General features: G+C 42.1%; 1 protein-coding gene across 3 annotated transcripts in view; it reads right to left on the reverse strand.

Annotated features, from left to right (window-relative positions):
* The window catches only part of WDR27 (WD repeat domain 27), a 364,577-nt gene that overhangs the window by 82,199 nt on the left and 264,211 nt on the right, over positions 1-18,167 (reverse strand). Inside the window, exon 25 of one of the 3 annotated variants that reach the window (XR_016441857.1) lies at positions 12,683-12,780. The exons of the other annotated variants lie outside the window; for them this stretch is intronic. The gene's annotated coding sequence lies outside the window, so the exon portion shown is untranslated. The remainder of the gene's footprint in view (positions 1-12,682; positions 12,781-18,167) is intronic. 3 annotated transcript variants of the gene reach the window in all.

Consider the following 18,167-nt stretch of genomic DNA (forward strand, 5'->3'; position numbering starts at 1 on the left):
TTAGACCAAGTGAATAGTTGGAGAAATATATCTCAGCAAGGTTTGGGGTTTAAAACACTTCATCAGGCTGAGGAAGCATCTGCAGTTGGTGTGTGTGCTGTTCCTGGATGGAAGGAATAGCAAAGAAGCCAGAGGCTGACATGTAATGCAGGAAAGAAAACCAGTCAATGATAATGTAAATTGAGGAGTCATGGGGTGAGGGACAGACTGGGGTCGGGGGAGGAAGGGGGATGTAGCAGGTAAAAGTGGCGAGGTACCTGGGGAGCCAGATGTTGGGCAGGTTATAGTGTGTCATAAATCCAATGTCTATATTGAGTCCATGAGTTTCTGTATCTAGGAGGTTGATGAAGTGAAGTTGATAGGCTCATCTTGGAAAAGTGGGTTGTAAATTCCCTTTGAGGATCAGGCCTGAGAGACTGGAGACAGAGTGGCTTTCTTGTGAGAAATGTGCCCCCACAGGTAGTTGAGTATTTTGTCTGTAATAGATTTCCAGTGTACATTCATTCTGGTGCACAGTTGTTGCTTGGCATCTCTTACATATTTTCCATGAGGGCATTTAGTGCACTGGATGAGATATATAATGTTTCTGGAGGTGCAGCTGTAAGATTCAGCAGTGGTGATGGTTCTGTTGTGGGGTGTAGTAATTGTGGGAGTACTGGAGGTATGTTGGCAGGTTTTGTATTTCTTGTTTTGGCATGGCCTGGGTTCATTCAGTGTGTTTTGGACTGTAGGAAGTTTGCTTCTGATGATGAGGTTAGCGAGGTTCGGTGCTTGTTTGAATTTATAAACCACTTTTCACAGATAAGCCTATGAACTTCACGTCATCAACATCCTGGATACAAAAATTCATGGACTCAATATAGACATTGGATTTATGACAGCCTATAACCTACCCGACATCTGAGTTCCCAGGTACTTCTCTACTTTTACCTGTTACATCCTCCTCCCAGCCTCCCACCCCCAGCCTGTCCCTCGCCCTCTGACACCTCAATTTACGTTTTCACTGACTGGCTTTCTTGCATGCATACCAAACTCTGGCTCCTTCACTATTCATTCCATCCACGAAGAGCACACACACACACCAACTGCAGATGCCGCCTCAGCCTGATGAAGAGTTTTTAAACCTGAAAGCTTGCTAAGATATATTTCGCCAACTATTCAGTTGGTCTAATAAAAGATATCAGAGGTACATGGTCCATGATGGGGCCAGGACCCAAAGGGGGGTCAAAGGGCCAGAGGCCCACCACGAGGAAAGCCCAGAGCAAGTGGCTCGAGATTCCAACTGGCCTGAAGGCAGGGCCAGGGCCTAAGGAGAAGCCAAAGGTCCCAGAGAGGGGACCACAGCTGAAGGCGGTGAAGGATGCAATCTGACCGGTATGGACCACAGTGTAGGGGAGATATGGAGATGCAGAATGGATGACACCACAAGGGACCTAAATAGGTAGCCTCCCACCTGGAAAACATCTGAATCAGTTTTCCATTAAGGCATGGCAGGAAAAGAGGGGTGGGGTGGGCAGTTGGCCCAGAAACAGGTGGGCAGACAGATATCTAACCAGCACCAAGAAGGCTCCCTGTTACAGGCTACCATCCCTGCTGGTTTCATCCTGCTCTGCCTACACACACACACACAAGTGACACAAGTTTTGCTTTCAGAAGCTTGAGGTGCAATTTCATAGAAACCCCTGCACCTATCTCCTTGAAGCCAGGCAGATCTTCATAGCCTCAGAAGGGGCTACCATGCCTGCTGTTTTCATCCCACTGCACCTTAACACACACACACAAAGCCACACATGTCATGAGTTTTGCTTTGAACAGTGTGAAGTACAGTTTCAAAGAAACCCCTGCACCTATCTCCTTGAAGCTTAGCAGACTTCATGCCCTTGGAAGGGGCTACCATTCCTACAATTTGCATCTGAATCAGGCAAGAAATGACAAAGTTATAGGCATTTTAGTGATTCCCCATTATGACCTATGGTCAAATCACTAAAACAGCATCAAAACTCCAAAACAGATTAGGCCAAATTGAAACACAACAGTGATCTGAAACACTGAAACAAATCACTGTCCCTCTGAAATGGCTGAATTCCAAACCAAATCAAATCGAAACATAGCCATTTCACACAGCCCTACTGAATACATCTTCTTAGTGCTGTTTTCTGTCTTTTAAAAACTTCTCTTTTTAGATACAAGAGGTCCATGAGGTCCCTATTGAGCCAAGGGAGTTGCTCAGCTGTTTTGCTACTGTTTTTTTCTATGGGTTGAAATGGACTTCTGTTGTGCTTCAAGTATCACATCGTTAAGGAGTAACCACTTATTGTGGACTCCCCTCCCTGTCAGATTGTGGCCTCTCAGGGCCTCAACAACTAGCCTCTTGAGCTTGTGAAAATCGGTTTTCCTAAAGTCGAGGACTTCTGCATTGCTGACTGACTTGCTAGCTTTACAGTGGGCAGAGAAAGTGATCAAGTCATGGTTACTTTCTCCCAGCTTCCTTTTCATTTTCAGGTCATTCACTAAATCTTCCCCTTTAGCTAGTACCATGCCCACCAGTGCCTTACCTCTGGTTGGCCCATAGACTTCTTGAGACAAGTAGAGCTCAACAAATGCATGTGAGGAAGCTGTGCTACTGATCAGATTTGACTGAGTGATCTTCCCATGAGATGTCAGGGTAGTTGAAGTGCAGAAAGTGTGCAGCTTCTGCCATCTCCCTAGCAAATTCATGGTCAAGCTCTTGCTCCTGATTAGCAGGTCTGTAGTAGACTCCTACTATTATATCCCCTTCACCATGTTCCCCCCCGTATTCTAACCCAGAGAGTCTCAAGTCACTCTTCTTGGGTGCCAATCTACACTTGTAGGGAAGTGTACTGTTCCTTCATATAGAGAACTACATCCCCACCCTTTCTTGCAACATGATCTCTCCTGTATAAGGTATAGCCATCTCTACCTGTGGTCCAGTCATAGGTGGAGTCCCACCAGGTCTCCACTATCTCTATGAGATTATAGTCATTTTGTTTAGCAGAAGGGCCAGTTCCTCCTGTTTGTTCCCCAGGCTCCTGGCATTGTGTACAGGCAAGTAAGCCTGCCATCAGAGGCCCTAGGCTTCCCTGTACTCCTAGAAGAGCCCTGTCTCTTGACTGGGGTAGGACTGAGTTCCCTTTTGTAGCCTGACCTGCTGATTTTATGGTTGACACTTGGTAGGCTTGCACTGGCGGTTATCCACCCATCCCCTGGCAAACTTAATTTAAAGCCTGGTCAAGCAGGTCAGCCATGCTGGCTGAGAAGAGCGTCTTCCCCGTTCAAGTGGATGGGTCATTTTCGACCTGGAGGGAAGCGGGCAGTGGAGTCCCCCAGGGCTCAGTCCTTGGGCTCACACTGTTCAATTTCTTTATTAGTGACTTGGACAACAGGGTCAAAAGCAGCCTATTCAAATTCACTGATGACACCAAGATTAGAGGTGAGGTGGGCACACTAGTAGAGAAGGACAGATTACAGCAGGACCTGGACAGGTTACAGGGGTAGGCTAACGAAAATGGGATGGGTTTCAATACAGACAAGTGCAGGGTGCTGCACTTGGGCAGTAGGAACCAGCAGCACACTTATAAGCTGGGAAACTCCTTCCTCGAGAGCACAGTGGCAGAAAGAGATCTTGGAGTCATTACTGACTCTAAGATGAACATGGGCCAACAATGCGAGGTCACGGGCAGTAGGGCTAACCATACCTTGTCGTGCATCCACAGATGCATCTCAAGCAGGGCCAAGGAGGTGATCCTCCCCATTTATGCAACACTGGTCAGGCCACAGCTGGAGTACTGTGTCCAGTTCTGGGGCCCGCACTTCAGGAGGGTTGTGGACAGCATTGAGAGGGTCCAAAGGAGGGCCACCCGCATGTTCCGGGGACAGCAGGACAGACCCTATGAAGAGAGGCTACAGGACCTTAACCTAGTCAGCCTTTGCAAGAGAAAGCTGACGGGGGACCTGGTGGTCATCTATAAACTCACTAGAGGGGACCAGCAAGGTTTGTGAAAGACCTTGTTCCCCCTAACACCCCCCAGGGTAACAAAGAATAATGGCCACAAGTTGTTAGACAGTAGGTTTAGACTAGACATCCGAAGGCACTACTTCACAGTCAGGGCGGCTAGGATCTGGAACCAACTTCCTAGGGAAGTGGTGCTGGCTCCTACCCTGGGGGTCTTTAAGAGCAGGCTTGATGTCTACCCGGCTGGGGTCATTTGAGCCCAGTTTTCTCTCCTGCCCAGGGCAGACGGTCAGACTAGAAGATTTACAAGGTCCCTTCGGACCTTACTTCTATGAATCTATAAGTGAAGTGGACGCTGTCACTTCCCAACAAATTGATACCTTTTTCTGAAGTGTGGACTGTGGTCATAGAACCTGAAGCTTTCACAATGGCACCACCACTTCAGTCTTCTGTTTACTTCTTTGATTTGTCTCTCCCTTTGATTTGTATGCCCATGACCCATAACTAGAAGGATTGAGGAGAAAACCACCTGAGCCCCCAATCCTCTGACCCTGCTCCCAGAGTCCTGTAGTCATTCATAACCCAGCTGGGACTGCTCCGAGCAGTGCCATCCAAGTTGTTGGGACAATCTTGCATCCCCTTGATGGGGATAATATGAAACTACAAGTATGATGTCCCTGTTGGGACAGTCTCCCTCGAGTGTTCAGGCAGATGTAGAACACTTAGAAGGTAAATGCCCCTTAATCTGCCTGTTACATTAAAAAAAAATCAAAAGGACATTTGATAGGGGTGGTTCTTTTTTTGGTTTTAGTCCTTTCACTCAGAGCTAATAATGTGTTTATTTTTAGCAATAATAAAGATTTTCAAATGCTGCTGTCAGTAACGAATCAGGCTGGAGAGAAAGTAACAGACAGCAGAGTCCTAATTTTTGTGTCTGTTCATCTGCTCTTGATCTTGCCAGAGAGCTTGAACAAGGAAATCATGAGTCAACAATCCTTTCTGTTCAGATAATATCCTCTGGGATTATGTATGTGCAGACACAAAGCCATATGTTATGCGATCATGGAGACTAAGTGTTTAATCATTATTACTATTATATATGGCCATAATTTTGATGGATCAACCAAGTATTGTTTGCATAGCAAGCACCATAGAATTTATGCTGCAAGCCAAATGGCTAAACAAACCCTTATTATTTACCGTATGTGATATGAACTTCATTATTGCCCTTCACATGTGGAGCTGAAAGTGACATTCTTTGTTGCATGCATTGCTTTCTGGTATTTATATTAACATCTTCAACATTTTATACTTGCCAAAAATGAGGACAAATGCTCCTTTCTCCACCCTTTGAGAGCAGAGCTCTTTGAATGCGCAGTATTGTTCTAGTGATAAGCAATTCAATAATGTGCTGACAGGAATGTGGGGCAATCGTCCACTGGTAGCAGTCTGAGTATGTACTATATGACTAAGTGAATCATACTCCCCTTCAAAGCTTGTACCACAGGCATATTCAAGCCCTACTACCAGTGTGATCACCAAGCATAAGAATGATTTTATGGAACACCAAGCTGGCATTAGGGCTTTTACAGCATTTTTGCAGGATTTTTGCACCATCAGAGCAGCCATCTGCCTTGCATGAGCTGAATACACCAGTGGTGAATTTTACTTTAGTACATTATAACTGTTATTGTCACTCTGAATCCCCAAAGCTGTAGTCTGGGCCTGATAGAAACAATTATCCCTGCCCCAATATGCTTGCTTTGTAAATTGTGCATGATGCCATACTGATGGTGACCAAAGGACAAAAATGGGATGAAGAATGGATGAAGGACTGGTGTTTGATTAATAACCTTGCAGGTTTATATAGTAAAGCAAGCACACTTTTTGATTGTGCCATTAAATTAGTTTGGTTCCTAATTCTTTTCTAGTCAATGAGGGAGGTGATTTGGCAGCACATAAAAGCAATGTATACAAATGTGAAGCCATTCTAAAACTCTCTGTTCTGAAACCTCTGTTTATTCATTGAAAATTATTCTTTAAAGATTTGGCTTTTTACAACTTGAAACTGGCTGGGAAAGAGACTTGGATTAATTCAGAGGTAAAAGACTGGGAACATTCAACATGACAGCATGCAAAAATCAATACAGATGTTGTATGTGGGAACACCAAACACTAGTCTCTGGGTAAAAACCTGACCCCACTGAAGTCTATGGGACTTTTACCACCGTTTTCAATAGCACCTGGGTTTTACCATCTACATAGCTCTGCATTTATATTGTACTGCTCTCAGCCATTACATCATTTAAATGTGTAACTCTGTCCCATGAATGACCCATATGGAAAAGTTCTATGTAAGTTAATGAGATGTCCTTTCTATAGCTTTTTAAAAATTCATCCTCTTATAGATGATAAATACTTATATGCCTGCTACTGAATTCAATAGGAAGGTTTTAAAGAAAATGATCAATAATGTTGTTATTTTCTGTTCAATGGTGCAATATTAGAATAATTTCTGTGAAAACTTATTGTTATGACTCCTTTTAAATTCTACAGTACTTTTCTATAAGAAGTAAAATGTTAATTCATGGCCACTGTTATGTCTTTAAAAGATCCTGTAGTTGTAATGCTGCATATTTAAGGAGGCCAGGAGAAAGTGGTATAAATCAGTAGAATGGAAATATTGTTTATCTTTAGCATGGCTAAAGATAAGGAAATAGTCACTCTGTTGGAATGTCTTGGTTAGCAAGAAGTTTGGCTTTGGACCCAAGAAACAAAAAAATGCTACTGACACAAAAACAAAACATTGATCATCAAGCATAACTTAATTCTCTTTTCTAGCATATAAACAAAATTATTATCACCCACCCACTGTATTACCCAGAAGCAGAAATGAATCAGTGAGTAATTCATTATGGTATGCAGGAAACATAGGCTGCTTTTGTGCACTGAATAACCATTTCCATACTGCATGTTCATCAGTACTGATTCACTTCTGCAAATACTGCTGCTCTAGTAGAACAAAATGATGGACCCTAGCTAAGACAAGTAATTATGCATGTAGTCTTTTAACCATCTACCAAACAAAGACTTAGCATGGGTTCTTAAACCTGCGTCACCTAAATCCAATAGTACTGTGTCAAAATTTAGCCTCTCTAAAGGAACCTCTAACTCTGTTTAAAATGGAAAACATTTCACAATGTTAACATCACGGCCTCACTATAATAAGGAAAAAATATGTCGTGCCAGCTCATACCAGTGCATAGTATGATAGATTTTCGGCCTTCAATAACTTAATTTTGTTTCCCTGTCTAAAAGAAAATATTTTACTTATTTCACAAGTAGAATGTACTTTCAGAAGGGAAGTGACCTAACTATAGTATGACATGTAATAAAGGATGAGCCACTGACTATAAAAATTTCGTTGGAATCAAGGAAAAACTCTTCCACTTTCTGGTTTAGTTAGCACAGCAAAGTAAATAAGATTTGAAGATGTGAATATGCTATTAAACTTAAGCAGCCCTGATAAAGTGATCTGGATGCTCTACAGTTGTTTCTATTGAGCAAATCTACTTTTCACATACTGTTTCTGAATTCACGCTTAGATAGCGTATGATGATTGTGCACCAGGAAGCAATCTAAGTATACTAGTTGTGTTGGTTTCATGCCAACAAGTCTAGTCATAACCTCATCTTCTGATTGAAGCACTGGTTTAATGGAAAACCATTTAACAGGCAATGATTTATGCAGCAAAAAATGTGGAAAATGTACTTTTTTTTGCCTTCAAAATATAGCAGTTAAGTGAAAATGGACTGACTGGATCCCAACCTATGACTGACCAGTTTTACAAATGTTATATGATCTCTCAAATGGAAAGGAAGGTAATAATTTGCTTATAAGACTATCTGTGTTGACCAGTCACTTACTGCTTTTTAAGGTATCAAGTTACATGACTGGCTTCTGGACCCAACCCACAGAGGTGATGAGCAAGTATAGCTCATTAAAATGAATGGATCTTCTGGAGGCTTAGCACTTTTGAATTGAGGTTTATCTATGTCTTATGCTTTTTGAAATGTGATGTATGACTGACTATGATTGCAGATGTGCTGATGGAATACTTTCAATAGAGAATAAACAAGTTTCTTATGGAAATCTTCCTGTTTGCTTGCCAGCTCATTCACCCCTTATCCCTGGACTCCTTTGCAGCCCACCTGCTTGGCATGGTGCTATGAAACATGAGGTCTTGGGGCTTCCAAGCTCCACAGATTCCTCCAAAATCTGAGTGACCTGTTTCCTAACTGATCAGCTTCTTGGATTTCCTTGCTTCTTGCATGCTTGTACTATGTATGGAATTAAACAACTAGGTCACTGATTGGCTGGTTTCCCTAGCCACATGGTCAGCTTTTTAGGTTTTCTGGCAGGCTGGTTCCCCAGGTCCCAGACTTGCAGGGTTTCCAGGCTCTCCAGCAACCTGCTCCCTGAGTAGCTATTTGGCTCCCAAAGTAGTTTCTCAGAATTGTCCAGTTGCTACCTAGCTGTCCCCCACAGGCTCCCAGGCATCACAAAAAGCTAACCAGTTGGGGAAGAAGACAGCCTGCCTACCAGACAGCAAACTGAACAATTCCATTTCTGTTGTCTGAAATTTTTTTTTCTATACTCCCTTCCTCTGGGACGAAACCAAAAACAAATATCCCTTTGATTTTGATATTTTGTCCCAATTCAGGATAAAGTAACATTAAGCCATTTTAAATTTTTCATCTGAAAGGATCTCCATTTCTCTAGCCTGTTCTTGCACATCCCTTTAGTAATTTTGATTTTTGATTGTGACAGCTACACATTCCTGTTCTAATGTATGAAGACGTAAAAGGAATAGAACTGCTCTCAAAGAAATACCACTGCGTGTGTCTACATGAGAGGCTTTCGGCAGAGCTGCTTAATTAAAGTCTCAGCATCTCTATGCATGCAGCCCTATTAGGCCATAAACTAATAAACACCACCATAGGTTAGTACTTGTAAACACAAGTAGAATCCTACAGGACTGTTATTTAGTGCACTACAATGCACGTGTACATGCTGATGGGCCTGCCTGGGGCATAAGGGGGCTTCAGTGCAGGGGCTGCCTGGTGGCTAGCCCCACACTAGAGCACCCTCGTGCCCCAACCTGCACCTCCACAGCATGTTGAGCTGGGGGGAGCAGCCCCAAGCTGATATGCTTAGCCCCCAGGCCCCCTGCCAGTCAGGACTGCTCTGACCCAGCTCAACATGCTGTGATCCTGGGCTTATGTGTAAACAGAGCACCCAGGAACAATAAACTCCGGCACAGACTGTGCTGGAGTTTCTTGCATCACACTAACATCACATGTAGACATGCCCACTAAGAGGAAAGCAAATCCCTTTTCTGGACATGAAAGATATGAGCATTTAGACACAATGACCCAAACACTCAAATTATTATTTAGGCCATTCATTTTTGGTTGTCCAACCTGATCTCTAGGTCAGGTTCATTTTGAGTTATCAGGAATTATGTTAAAAAGGAAGTGCATTTTTTCTCTCTGCTGCCAGAAAACATCTCTGAAATGCACAGAAGCCATACATTAGTGGATTTTCACTTGCTTTTTTGGAAAGAACCCTTTTAAAAATGGGCATAGATAGAAAAGAAGAAATATTTTCCAGCCCATTCCAAGTAGTCACTGGGGCACTGAACAAAAGACAGTGGATGCTGCCATGATACTGGAAGCGGGCTGGTTCCAGAATTTGGTTTCTGAAGGTATGCTTGCTTAATTGTTCTTTTATGCAACTGTAAGTCAGCTTACCCCACTGATATACTTTCAAGAGAAGTAGAATCTAGATATAATCAGAAAATTATGTTTAATTTTGCCCCAAATAATTTTCCCCTCTGTCTTCAGATAAATCTTGTTTTACAGAGAATTTGCCTAACTTATAAAGTTTCATAAAGGGTTTTTTTGGAGAATCTCTGAAAACAGCCCCATGAAGGTAACCTCACATGAGGGGATGTGAGCCAGGGAGGAATTCTGGCACCCAGACCTCACATTGTGGTTTCATATCCAAGATGAAGAACAGAAGTGTCTCTTCTTCCAGTAGCAAATTCCCAAAGTACAAGGCAGCGGTCACTAAGCAGAATGCCTGAGAGACTGAGAAGGAAACAGAGGTAGGATGAGAGACCCTGGGGTAACAATATTTTTTCTTTTGAAACAATATTTAAAATACAGACTTGCATTTTAGGAAGCTATCTCCCACAAAACTGTAAAGAAGAGCTTTAGGAAACTTTTTGGCTCCTTATAACACTTCATCCTCTCTCAATTATACTTTCTTTACAAACAACTTTATCATCCCTAACATTCAAGCTATGTGACCCAGTAGGATAGTGCCCCAAAGCAGGATGAGAGCTTCCAGTTGTTATTGTACAGCAATATGACTCTGGACTCCAGAATCCTAGCCTAAGCTCCACTTCTCTTATGGTACATGACAACCATTTAGATCAAAAGAGGTTCCTAAAATTAGAGATGTCAAGTAGGTGTCAGAATTTTAAAGGTTGTGGGCATCCACAGTTGTATTCACTGTAATGAGGAGATAGCAACCATGTGAGGATTGGAGAGCTTGAGGAGTGAACCTCTTTCTTCTTGCAAAGGACTCAGCAACCTGTAAGAGAAGATTTTTGAAGGATTTCCCAACCCCTATTGCTTAAGAAGGATTTCCCAACCCCTATTGTAGCTTTTCCTATGGGAGGAACATATTCCCCATCCTAATTGCTTTTTATAGGGGCTATGTTATGTAATAGAATAATAAGTTACATTAAATATAACATTCACCCAGTAATGTCAGTATATTTGCTCTAGTCTTCACTAGTTTTTACTAAATGTTAAACATTTTCCAGCCTGCCTGCCAGATGAACATGTAGAATGATGATGGAATTATGATGACGTGTGCATGCATTACTGTTATACATTTATAGGGTGTACAACTTTGTCAGGCTTGACAAATATCTAAGTCCCTCTCCACGCTTTTAAAAGAAATGCATTAAATCTCCAGTCACCTCCACCCAAAATATATATTTTGACATCATTCCTTTGGGAACCATATTAATCATAAAATGTTCTTAACCTGTTTTCAATAACAGTTCACAGTGTGCAAAGCATGTCAAGGGGAACTTAGAAGTGAAATAAATTTTATCATTATTTATTAAGATGTTGGCTGGCAGTCTGGGAAATGCAAGAGTTTAAAAGCATATTAATGTAAAGAATTTGCCAGAGTGTCAAATGAATGAAGCTGAAAATGACCTGTTTACAAACTTCTTCCTACCCACCATCCTTTCTTCTCTCTAGCTCAATTTACCTTAATATCATGAAGCCAAAATGCTGTTTAAGAGGCTGAAAAAATAGTGTTGAAAACTAAAAGAGGAAAAACAAAGAAAGACAGAAACCTTAAATCCTTTGAATATTATATTTTGTTGGAGCAGAAGCAGGTAATTTGTATTAACTATTCTCCAGTTACAAGGGCTACACTGTGCTTGTTACATTTATTACATTTATTTAACCCCTGTGAGATACAATCACTATTATGACTTCATGGGTGTGAGGAGATGTGAAGGGTGGAGTAGAAAAACATACCACCAAGTAGATGACTATTGAAAGCAGCTCCAACTAGTGGGAGGGGGAACCTTAGAGGTTTTCCAACTGTGTTTTTCATAGTCCAAAATGTCATATGCTGGAATGCATTTCATTCATTCATTCAGCTTCTATTTCCTTTCCTCGAGTTGTCTTTTTTATCTGCGGTTATGGAGAATGCATTTTATATTCAGTAGGCCAAACTCCCCCCCAGTGTAACTCTAAGTATATGGAGCTATGCCAGGAATACGGTCAGCTCCTTGTCTCTTTCTTTCTAGAACCATTACCACCTGAAACCAGCATCCTCCCATGAGACAGGGCTTTTTAGTCAGCTAGTCAGCATGCATAGACATAAGGCAACAGTTTCTGCCCAGTGATTGGTAGCTGCCTGTGAGTCCTGTCTACACACTGGTAAAATGAGACTCCCCTGGGCATTGTGGGAAAGAAAACTACATGTAATCATGTTTCTTCTCCACCACGAGAGCTTAAATGGCAGACTTAGGGGCAGGTGCTGCCCTGGAAAAGAAAAAGTGCTTAATCCAAACACTTTGGCAGATCTCTGCATGATATCATGGAAGCAAAACTTCAACCATATTATTATGCACCTTCAATTCTCACAGGTCTAGCTGCAATAGGCTCTTAGGGGAAGGAGGGGAGAGGGCTTGCAGATTCGGACTCCGGAAAGAAATGGAAAATATTCAACAAATGGTCTAGTTCACTCTACACCTGGGGGTATATTTAAGCTGCTTCCCCTTCTTCATTCATGGTGCCCCAATGTGGGTTAGAAAGGCAGAATGCACAACTTGGTTCTGACTTGGTGATGATTTCTTCCACTTAACTAAGGGCAGAACTGGGCCCAGACAGCCTGACCCAATAGGCCTAGAGATGCAAAGCTCCTACTAACTTCAGTAGCAGGTGTTTGGATTAAGCTAACCTGGAGACTTTTTTCCACTGAAGAGCCTGACTGCCAAAGAAGAACATAGTGGGATGAATAGGGACAGGAGACAATTACGGTTAAGAACATAAAAAAGTATTATTGTTTTAAAATTAAAATAAGTCACAGAAAAATCAGGTTCATTCTTACCCTTCCATTTCATTGTTATTAAATGCCTTTTCAGCAGCCTGGAACAATGGAAGCTATGTTCAGCTTAGATGTTCTTACACACAGGAATGTAGCATTTCCTTAAAAAAGAAGAAAGTATAATTCTTTTCTTCTGTTAATTCAACTGTTCTGAAACATGTTATGCAAGAATATTGCTAGCTTCTGGTATTTGATGCAGCTAATGACAGAAGCAGCAACAGAGGAACAGAAGTAGCTTTGCTGAAATTTTGTCAGTCTGGGTGGTGCAGGATTGGTGTCTTTTTTATGGAAGCCTCATAAATATTCAGAGATGGTGAAAGTACCACCGCTGAGATGAAAACAGTAATCCAATTCTTTCTTATGCCTTTCCAAAAGCTGCAAATCCTGTTGGTGTGAAAAAAACACAGCCAAACTGTGTGGGTTCAGGACTGCTTTGTCCTTTGGAAAAAGAATCAGAGACTTGTTTCTCTTTCCTTTTATCAGCATAAATCAGGAATAATTCTTTTAAAGTCAGTGGAGTGCTATGGGTATGAAACTAATCAGAGATCAGGCCACATATACTTATGTAATATGCTCAGTTTAATGGTCAAATCTTGCTTCACTTCCCAGACTGAAATTAAGATGTGAGGCAGGAAAGCGGTTTTTGTTTCTAAAACTTTATCTTCACAACAAAAGAGGATGCATATTTGTTTTCTTGTTTCTTACAGTAGAATAACTAATGCACCTTCATGCAATACCAGAGACACAGCACAGATAGTATTTACCATAATCTACCTAAGCAATGGCAATATTATAACCTTGCTCACTTGCTGCTGTCCTCATATAGCTACATCTCAGAAATAACAATGGTGCCTTGTCTCCACCAAGAAAGCCGAATCCATTAACTGTCACTGTAGAAAAGAAACACCTGTTTTTAGTGGTGACATTAAAAGCTAACTTGGTATGGGAACCATCTGCCCCACTTTTAGATTTCATAGATTGTTAGGGTGGGAAGGGACCTCAGTAGATCGTGTCTGACCATCTGCCCTGGGCAAGAAAGAGCACCGGGGCCAGATTACCCCAGCCAGGTGCTTGTCCAGTCTCCTGATCCATTACCTCAGTAAGATGCTCCTGATTCTGGGATGGTCTCCCAACTCCCTTGCATTCAAAGGACAAGGGTGCACTTCACAAAATAACAACCAGGCACAAACCTGCCCTCCCTCATTCAGAAGAAAGAGCAAGTGTGGACTTAGGTATTAACATTAATAAGTGATGTGCAACCATTTCTCAGGGCAGACTAAAAACTCCCATGTATGTTTTGGCTCATTTAACTTTGGCTGACACAAAATCACTCTGGATGTGTAAAGTCACATAGGACCGGAGTGCATTCCATATTATTCACATATATTAAACCAAATTAATCCTTGGTGTAATTCCATTCACTGATGTCACTGGAATTAGAACAAGGATGTGTTTGGCCTATCCATATTATCTGAATCCTTCTTCTTAGCAATACATGGCTTTCATGGGACATCATAAACTTAATCTTGTGGACTGAAATATCTATTTAAAGAAATAAAAAAAATATTAATATCTCATGTTTAATGATTTACTACTAGTGTGCTGATGCTTGCATGGCACTTTGTTGTAATAAATTAACCCAGTGGTTCTAAACTTTTTTAGACTCAAGGCCCCCTTCAGAAATTATACGCTCTTAGGTGTCACTCAATTTTTGACTACAGAAAAACCATAGAGCGAGTCTTCTGTTGCAAAGAATTCAGGGCCTAAATACATGGTAATTTTGGGTAGCTCCTAGATCTCTTAACCTCTGGATTGTCTACACATAATGAGTGCTTAAAATTGGTTTTAAGCACTCATTATGATGCATAAAGTTATGCCACTCCAGGGCAGAAGATTATCTCTAATCCAAGCTACCTAGTTCACATTCAATCCCCCCTCCACTACTGAACTGGGCCCACTCACTGCCCCTACCCCTCTCTTCTTGTGGCTACCTGCATTATCTGTCCTGGGGGAGCAGGAAGAGAAGGGTTCACCTGCCTGCTCTCCCACAGCCACTGTCATTGCTGCTGTCTGGGCAGGCTCAACTTGGAGAACAGCAACAGCGGTGAAGCAGGCAGGTTAACCCTTCCCTGACAGCTCTGACAGCCACAAGCAAGCAGGGCAGGGGGAGAGAGAGGGTGAAGGTGAAGGGGTGGGAGGAAGGGGGGAACCTTGAGGGCCAGGGAGGGAGCCCCAGGATCCAGGGGAAACCCAGAATAGAAGGGGAGGGATTCTTACCTTTCAGTCCTCCAGGCTGCTGCTGACCTGGACGTGTGACTGCTCCAAATTTGAGCTAGCACTAATGCCCATCAATATTTTGTGCAGCTCAGAGTGTAAGGTATAACAAAGCCCTCAGAAAGACCACAGCTGGTCATAAAGTTGTTAACAGTGCAAATTCCTATTCAAAACTTCTGGGTTTACTTTGTGAATCATACTTGCCCACCTAGGAATGTGAACATTGTGTGCCACCTTCTGGCACCCTTGAAAGCATCTCAAGGCACCCCAGGATATGGCACCATCATTGAGAATCACTGAAATAACAACTCTAGGCCAAATCTGGTTTAGAAGCACCCACAGAAATCTCTGTTGTTCATTACCCTCTAAAAGGAGTTAGGTTCACTGAGCCATGTTCCATCCTCAGTTACATTAGCATTACTTCATGGAAGTAAATACAAGTATTTTTGTTTTAGGGTGGTGTAAATGAGAGCAGAATCTGGTTGACATGGTCATAAGAATTTGAGTGCCTAAAATCCAATTAATGATAAAATAAGGATTGATTTTCCTTGGGGGATGAGCAGTTAAACACATTCCTTGGGTAAAATTAGTATTTCTTAACCATAAGGTCTTCAAGACAGGAACTTTTTGTCCCAATATGTGCTGACAGTTTCCTGTTGTGATTGGCTTGAATTTTATGACTGCGATTACTGTCTCCAAGCGGACTGCCGTAAATGACATTAGTAACTTTTTATTTCATACCATCTCTCCTTTTTCATTTGTCATCTATTTTAGTAAAGGCATAGATAATTTGGGGAATTTTCAATTGTTGTTATTGATCATTTTATTTTTAAAAAATAAAAGCAAGAGGACAGAGAAAACTTGATTCACAATTAAATTCCAGAGAATATACAATAAGTGAAAGCAATAAATAAAGAAATGGGAGAGGGATGACAAGGACAAGTGACATTTAGTGTATCTGGATACTGTGGTAACACTTGCCACGGTAAACTCACCAGCATATGAAAATGTGAACTGCATGCCACTGTGATTGGTCATGCACAATGGAAGGCAATGGGCTCCTGTGGTATAAATTCATAGATGACTTCTACTGTGAGGAAACAAGAGAGCCAGTGTGGAAGCAGCATTCTGAGTGACCAGGCTGGAGGAAGAGAGACATTATCTGTATGCCTGCTGCCCCATTATATGGTCAGCAATGTTCTTCCTCTGCCCTGGGCGATACCATTAAGGTATCTGCCAGGGGTCTTGCTACAAACACCGAGGAGTTGCTCCTTTGCTGGTATCTCTCTCTAGTACCTGGATAGCATTCTTCACACACTTTTGGGTGCTGCAAGTTGACTGGTTTTTTGCAGTGGTGTGCACCTGCCACTGCCCCATGGTTCTCACCACACCTCTTGTCTGAAGCACTGCCCCACTTTTCCTCCTCCCCCTGTCCCAACCAGCTCCTTGTTACTGTCACCCATCTAGAGTTCCCACTAACTCCACCTACTTCTGTTTCCTTCTCGATCCTGCTCCTCCCAACTCCTTGCTGTCACAGGCACCTGGATATCTTCATCTGACATTGCCTCCATAGCTCCTGTATGGAGGTATGCAGTCCTCTCCTTTTATGTTTCCCCAGATCAGAAATGATTTACTTGTCTCCATCTTTATCTCTTTTGCCCCTCTTTCCCATCATACTCTTCATCTTGTCAGCTCCCAGACTTGGGCTTATGCCCAACGTCTTCCTCTGCAACTACTTTCCTGATTTGGGAGCATTTCTAATGAAAATCCTGTGCTTCTTGTGATGAAAGTAGCTTCAAAAGAAGTGTCACAGAAGGGCCTGGATATTGTATGATCTGTGCTGGGGTGGCTTGTATATTATGCTGAGAAGTGAGACTCAGGTACAAACCTTCTCTGCCAGGGAAGCCCAGAACCCAGGGATCTCCAGGTTCGCAAATGAGTGACCTAACTGGTGAGGTATTTGGAGAAAAGATGTGGATTTCATTGTCTCTTATATTCTGCTGCCAGTCTGCACAATTATGCAGTCACAACTAGTTGTCCATGTATGCAAAGAGATAAGTCCAGGAATAGAATTCCTCTGGGCTTGCAAGTGTCAAGAATACCCTGGAAATGACCAAAAATTGCCTACTTGGACAACCAGGAAAGGAACCTTATGCTCCCCATTCTCTTAATTCTCCCCATTCTCTGAACAGAATACCTAAACACTCTTAGGTGCCTCAAAACTCTCTCTAGGACAACATCTGTGGGGATCCTTGGTGCCTAACTGGGTCTTTTGGAGAGCTGCTTAAAAGGTTAGGCAGGGCAATGCCTAAATCAAGGGAAATAGACAATCTGAAGCCTGGCCAATAGGTCATTCTTTTCTATAGATAAGGCAATTGTAAGTGCCAGGTTATGTACATAGTAATAATGTAGTATAGGCAAGATCCAGTGCAGACTTTTAGTCATCAGGAGACTTTTTGATGCAGGCATGTTGCTTCCATTATTTTTGAGACAGTTTTTTTTTGCCAAGTCCTTTATGAAATAGTGGCGACAGAATGTTGCCAATGAGGCAGGGCAAGAGACTAAAGAGTGTTGATGAAACGCGTGAGAAAATTACATCAGAGCTCTGGAAAACTTTGTGTTCCAAATGTCATTGCTAATCTTATTCACTCTTTTCCTTGTAGCATAACAGGCAAGTAGCTGAACAGCATGGAGGACTAGAAATACAAAATATTTCCTAGGTCCTGAGTTCTCAGGTCATTTTACTCCTAAGTCATGCTACAGATTGGTAATAATTGAACTTGAGTACTTACTGACAGTTGTTGAGTAGGCCTCATGAAACGAGCTGGCAGTATGTTCAAATTCCAATCAAGGTATGAAACACAACTGTAATAATAATCTCTTATTAGTGCCCTTAGCAACAATCTCCAATGAGATGTCCAGCACTGAATGAGCATTGAAACTGTCTTCGCTCACAGAGGGGGGTCCTTTCCATATAGTGTCACAATACAGGGCACTCTGTGGGAAAACTTACATGGGCACTATTCATGCTATACTTACTATGCAGCTGATCATGCACCCATTAAAATCAGGAATTTGCCACTGACTTAAGTACACATTTCAGAATAGGCTTATAAAATTTACCAAAGGATCTGGGACAGAAAAAACACTTATTTTTTCTCTAATTTAACCCTAGAGCTAAACCCATGTTAATGTGACTCTTTACACTTCAGGC

This window comes from Crocodylus siamensis, chromosome 1 (genome assembly GCF_052110815.1).
Source record: "Crocodylus siamensis isolate JL-2025a chromosome 1, ASM5211081v1, whole genome shotgun sequence".
Taxonomy (NCBI): domain Eukaryota; kingdom Metazoa; phylum Chordata; order Crocodylia; family Crocodylidae; genus Crocodylus; species Crocodylus siamensis.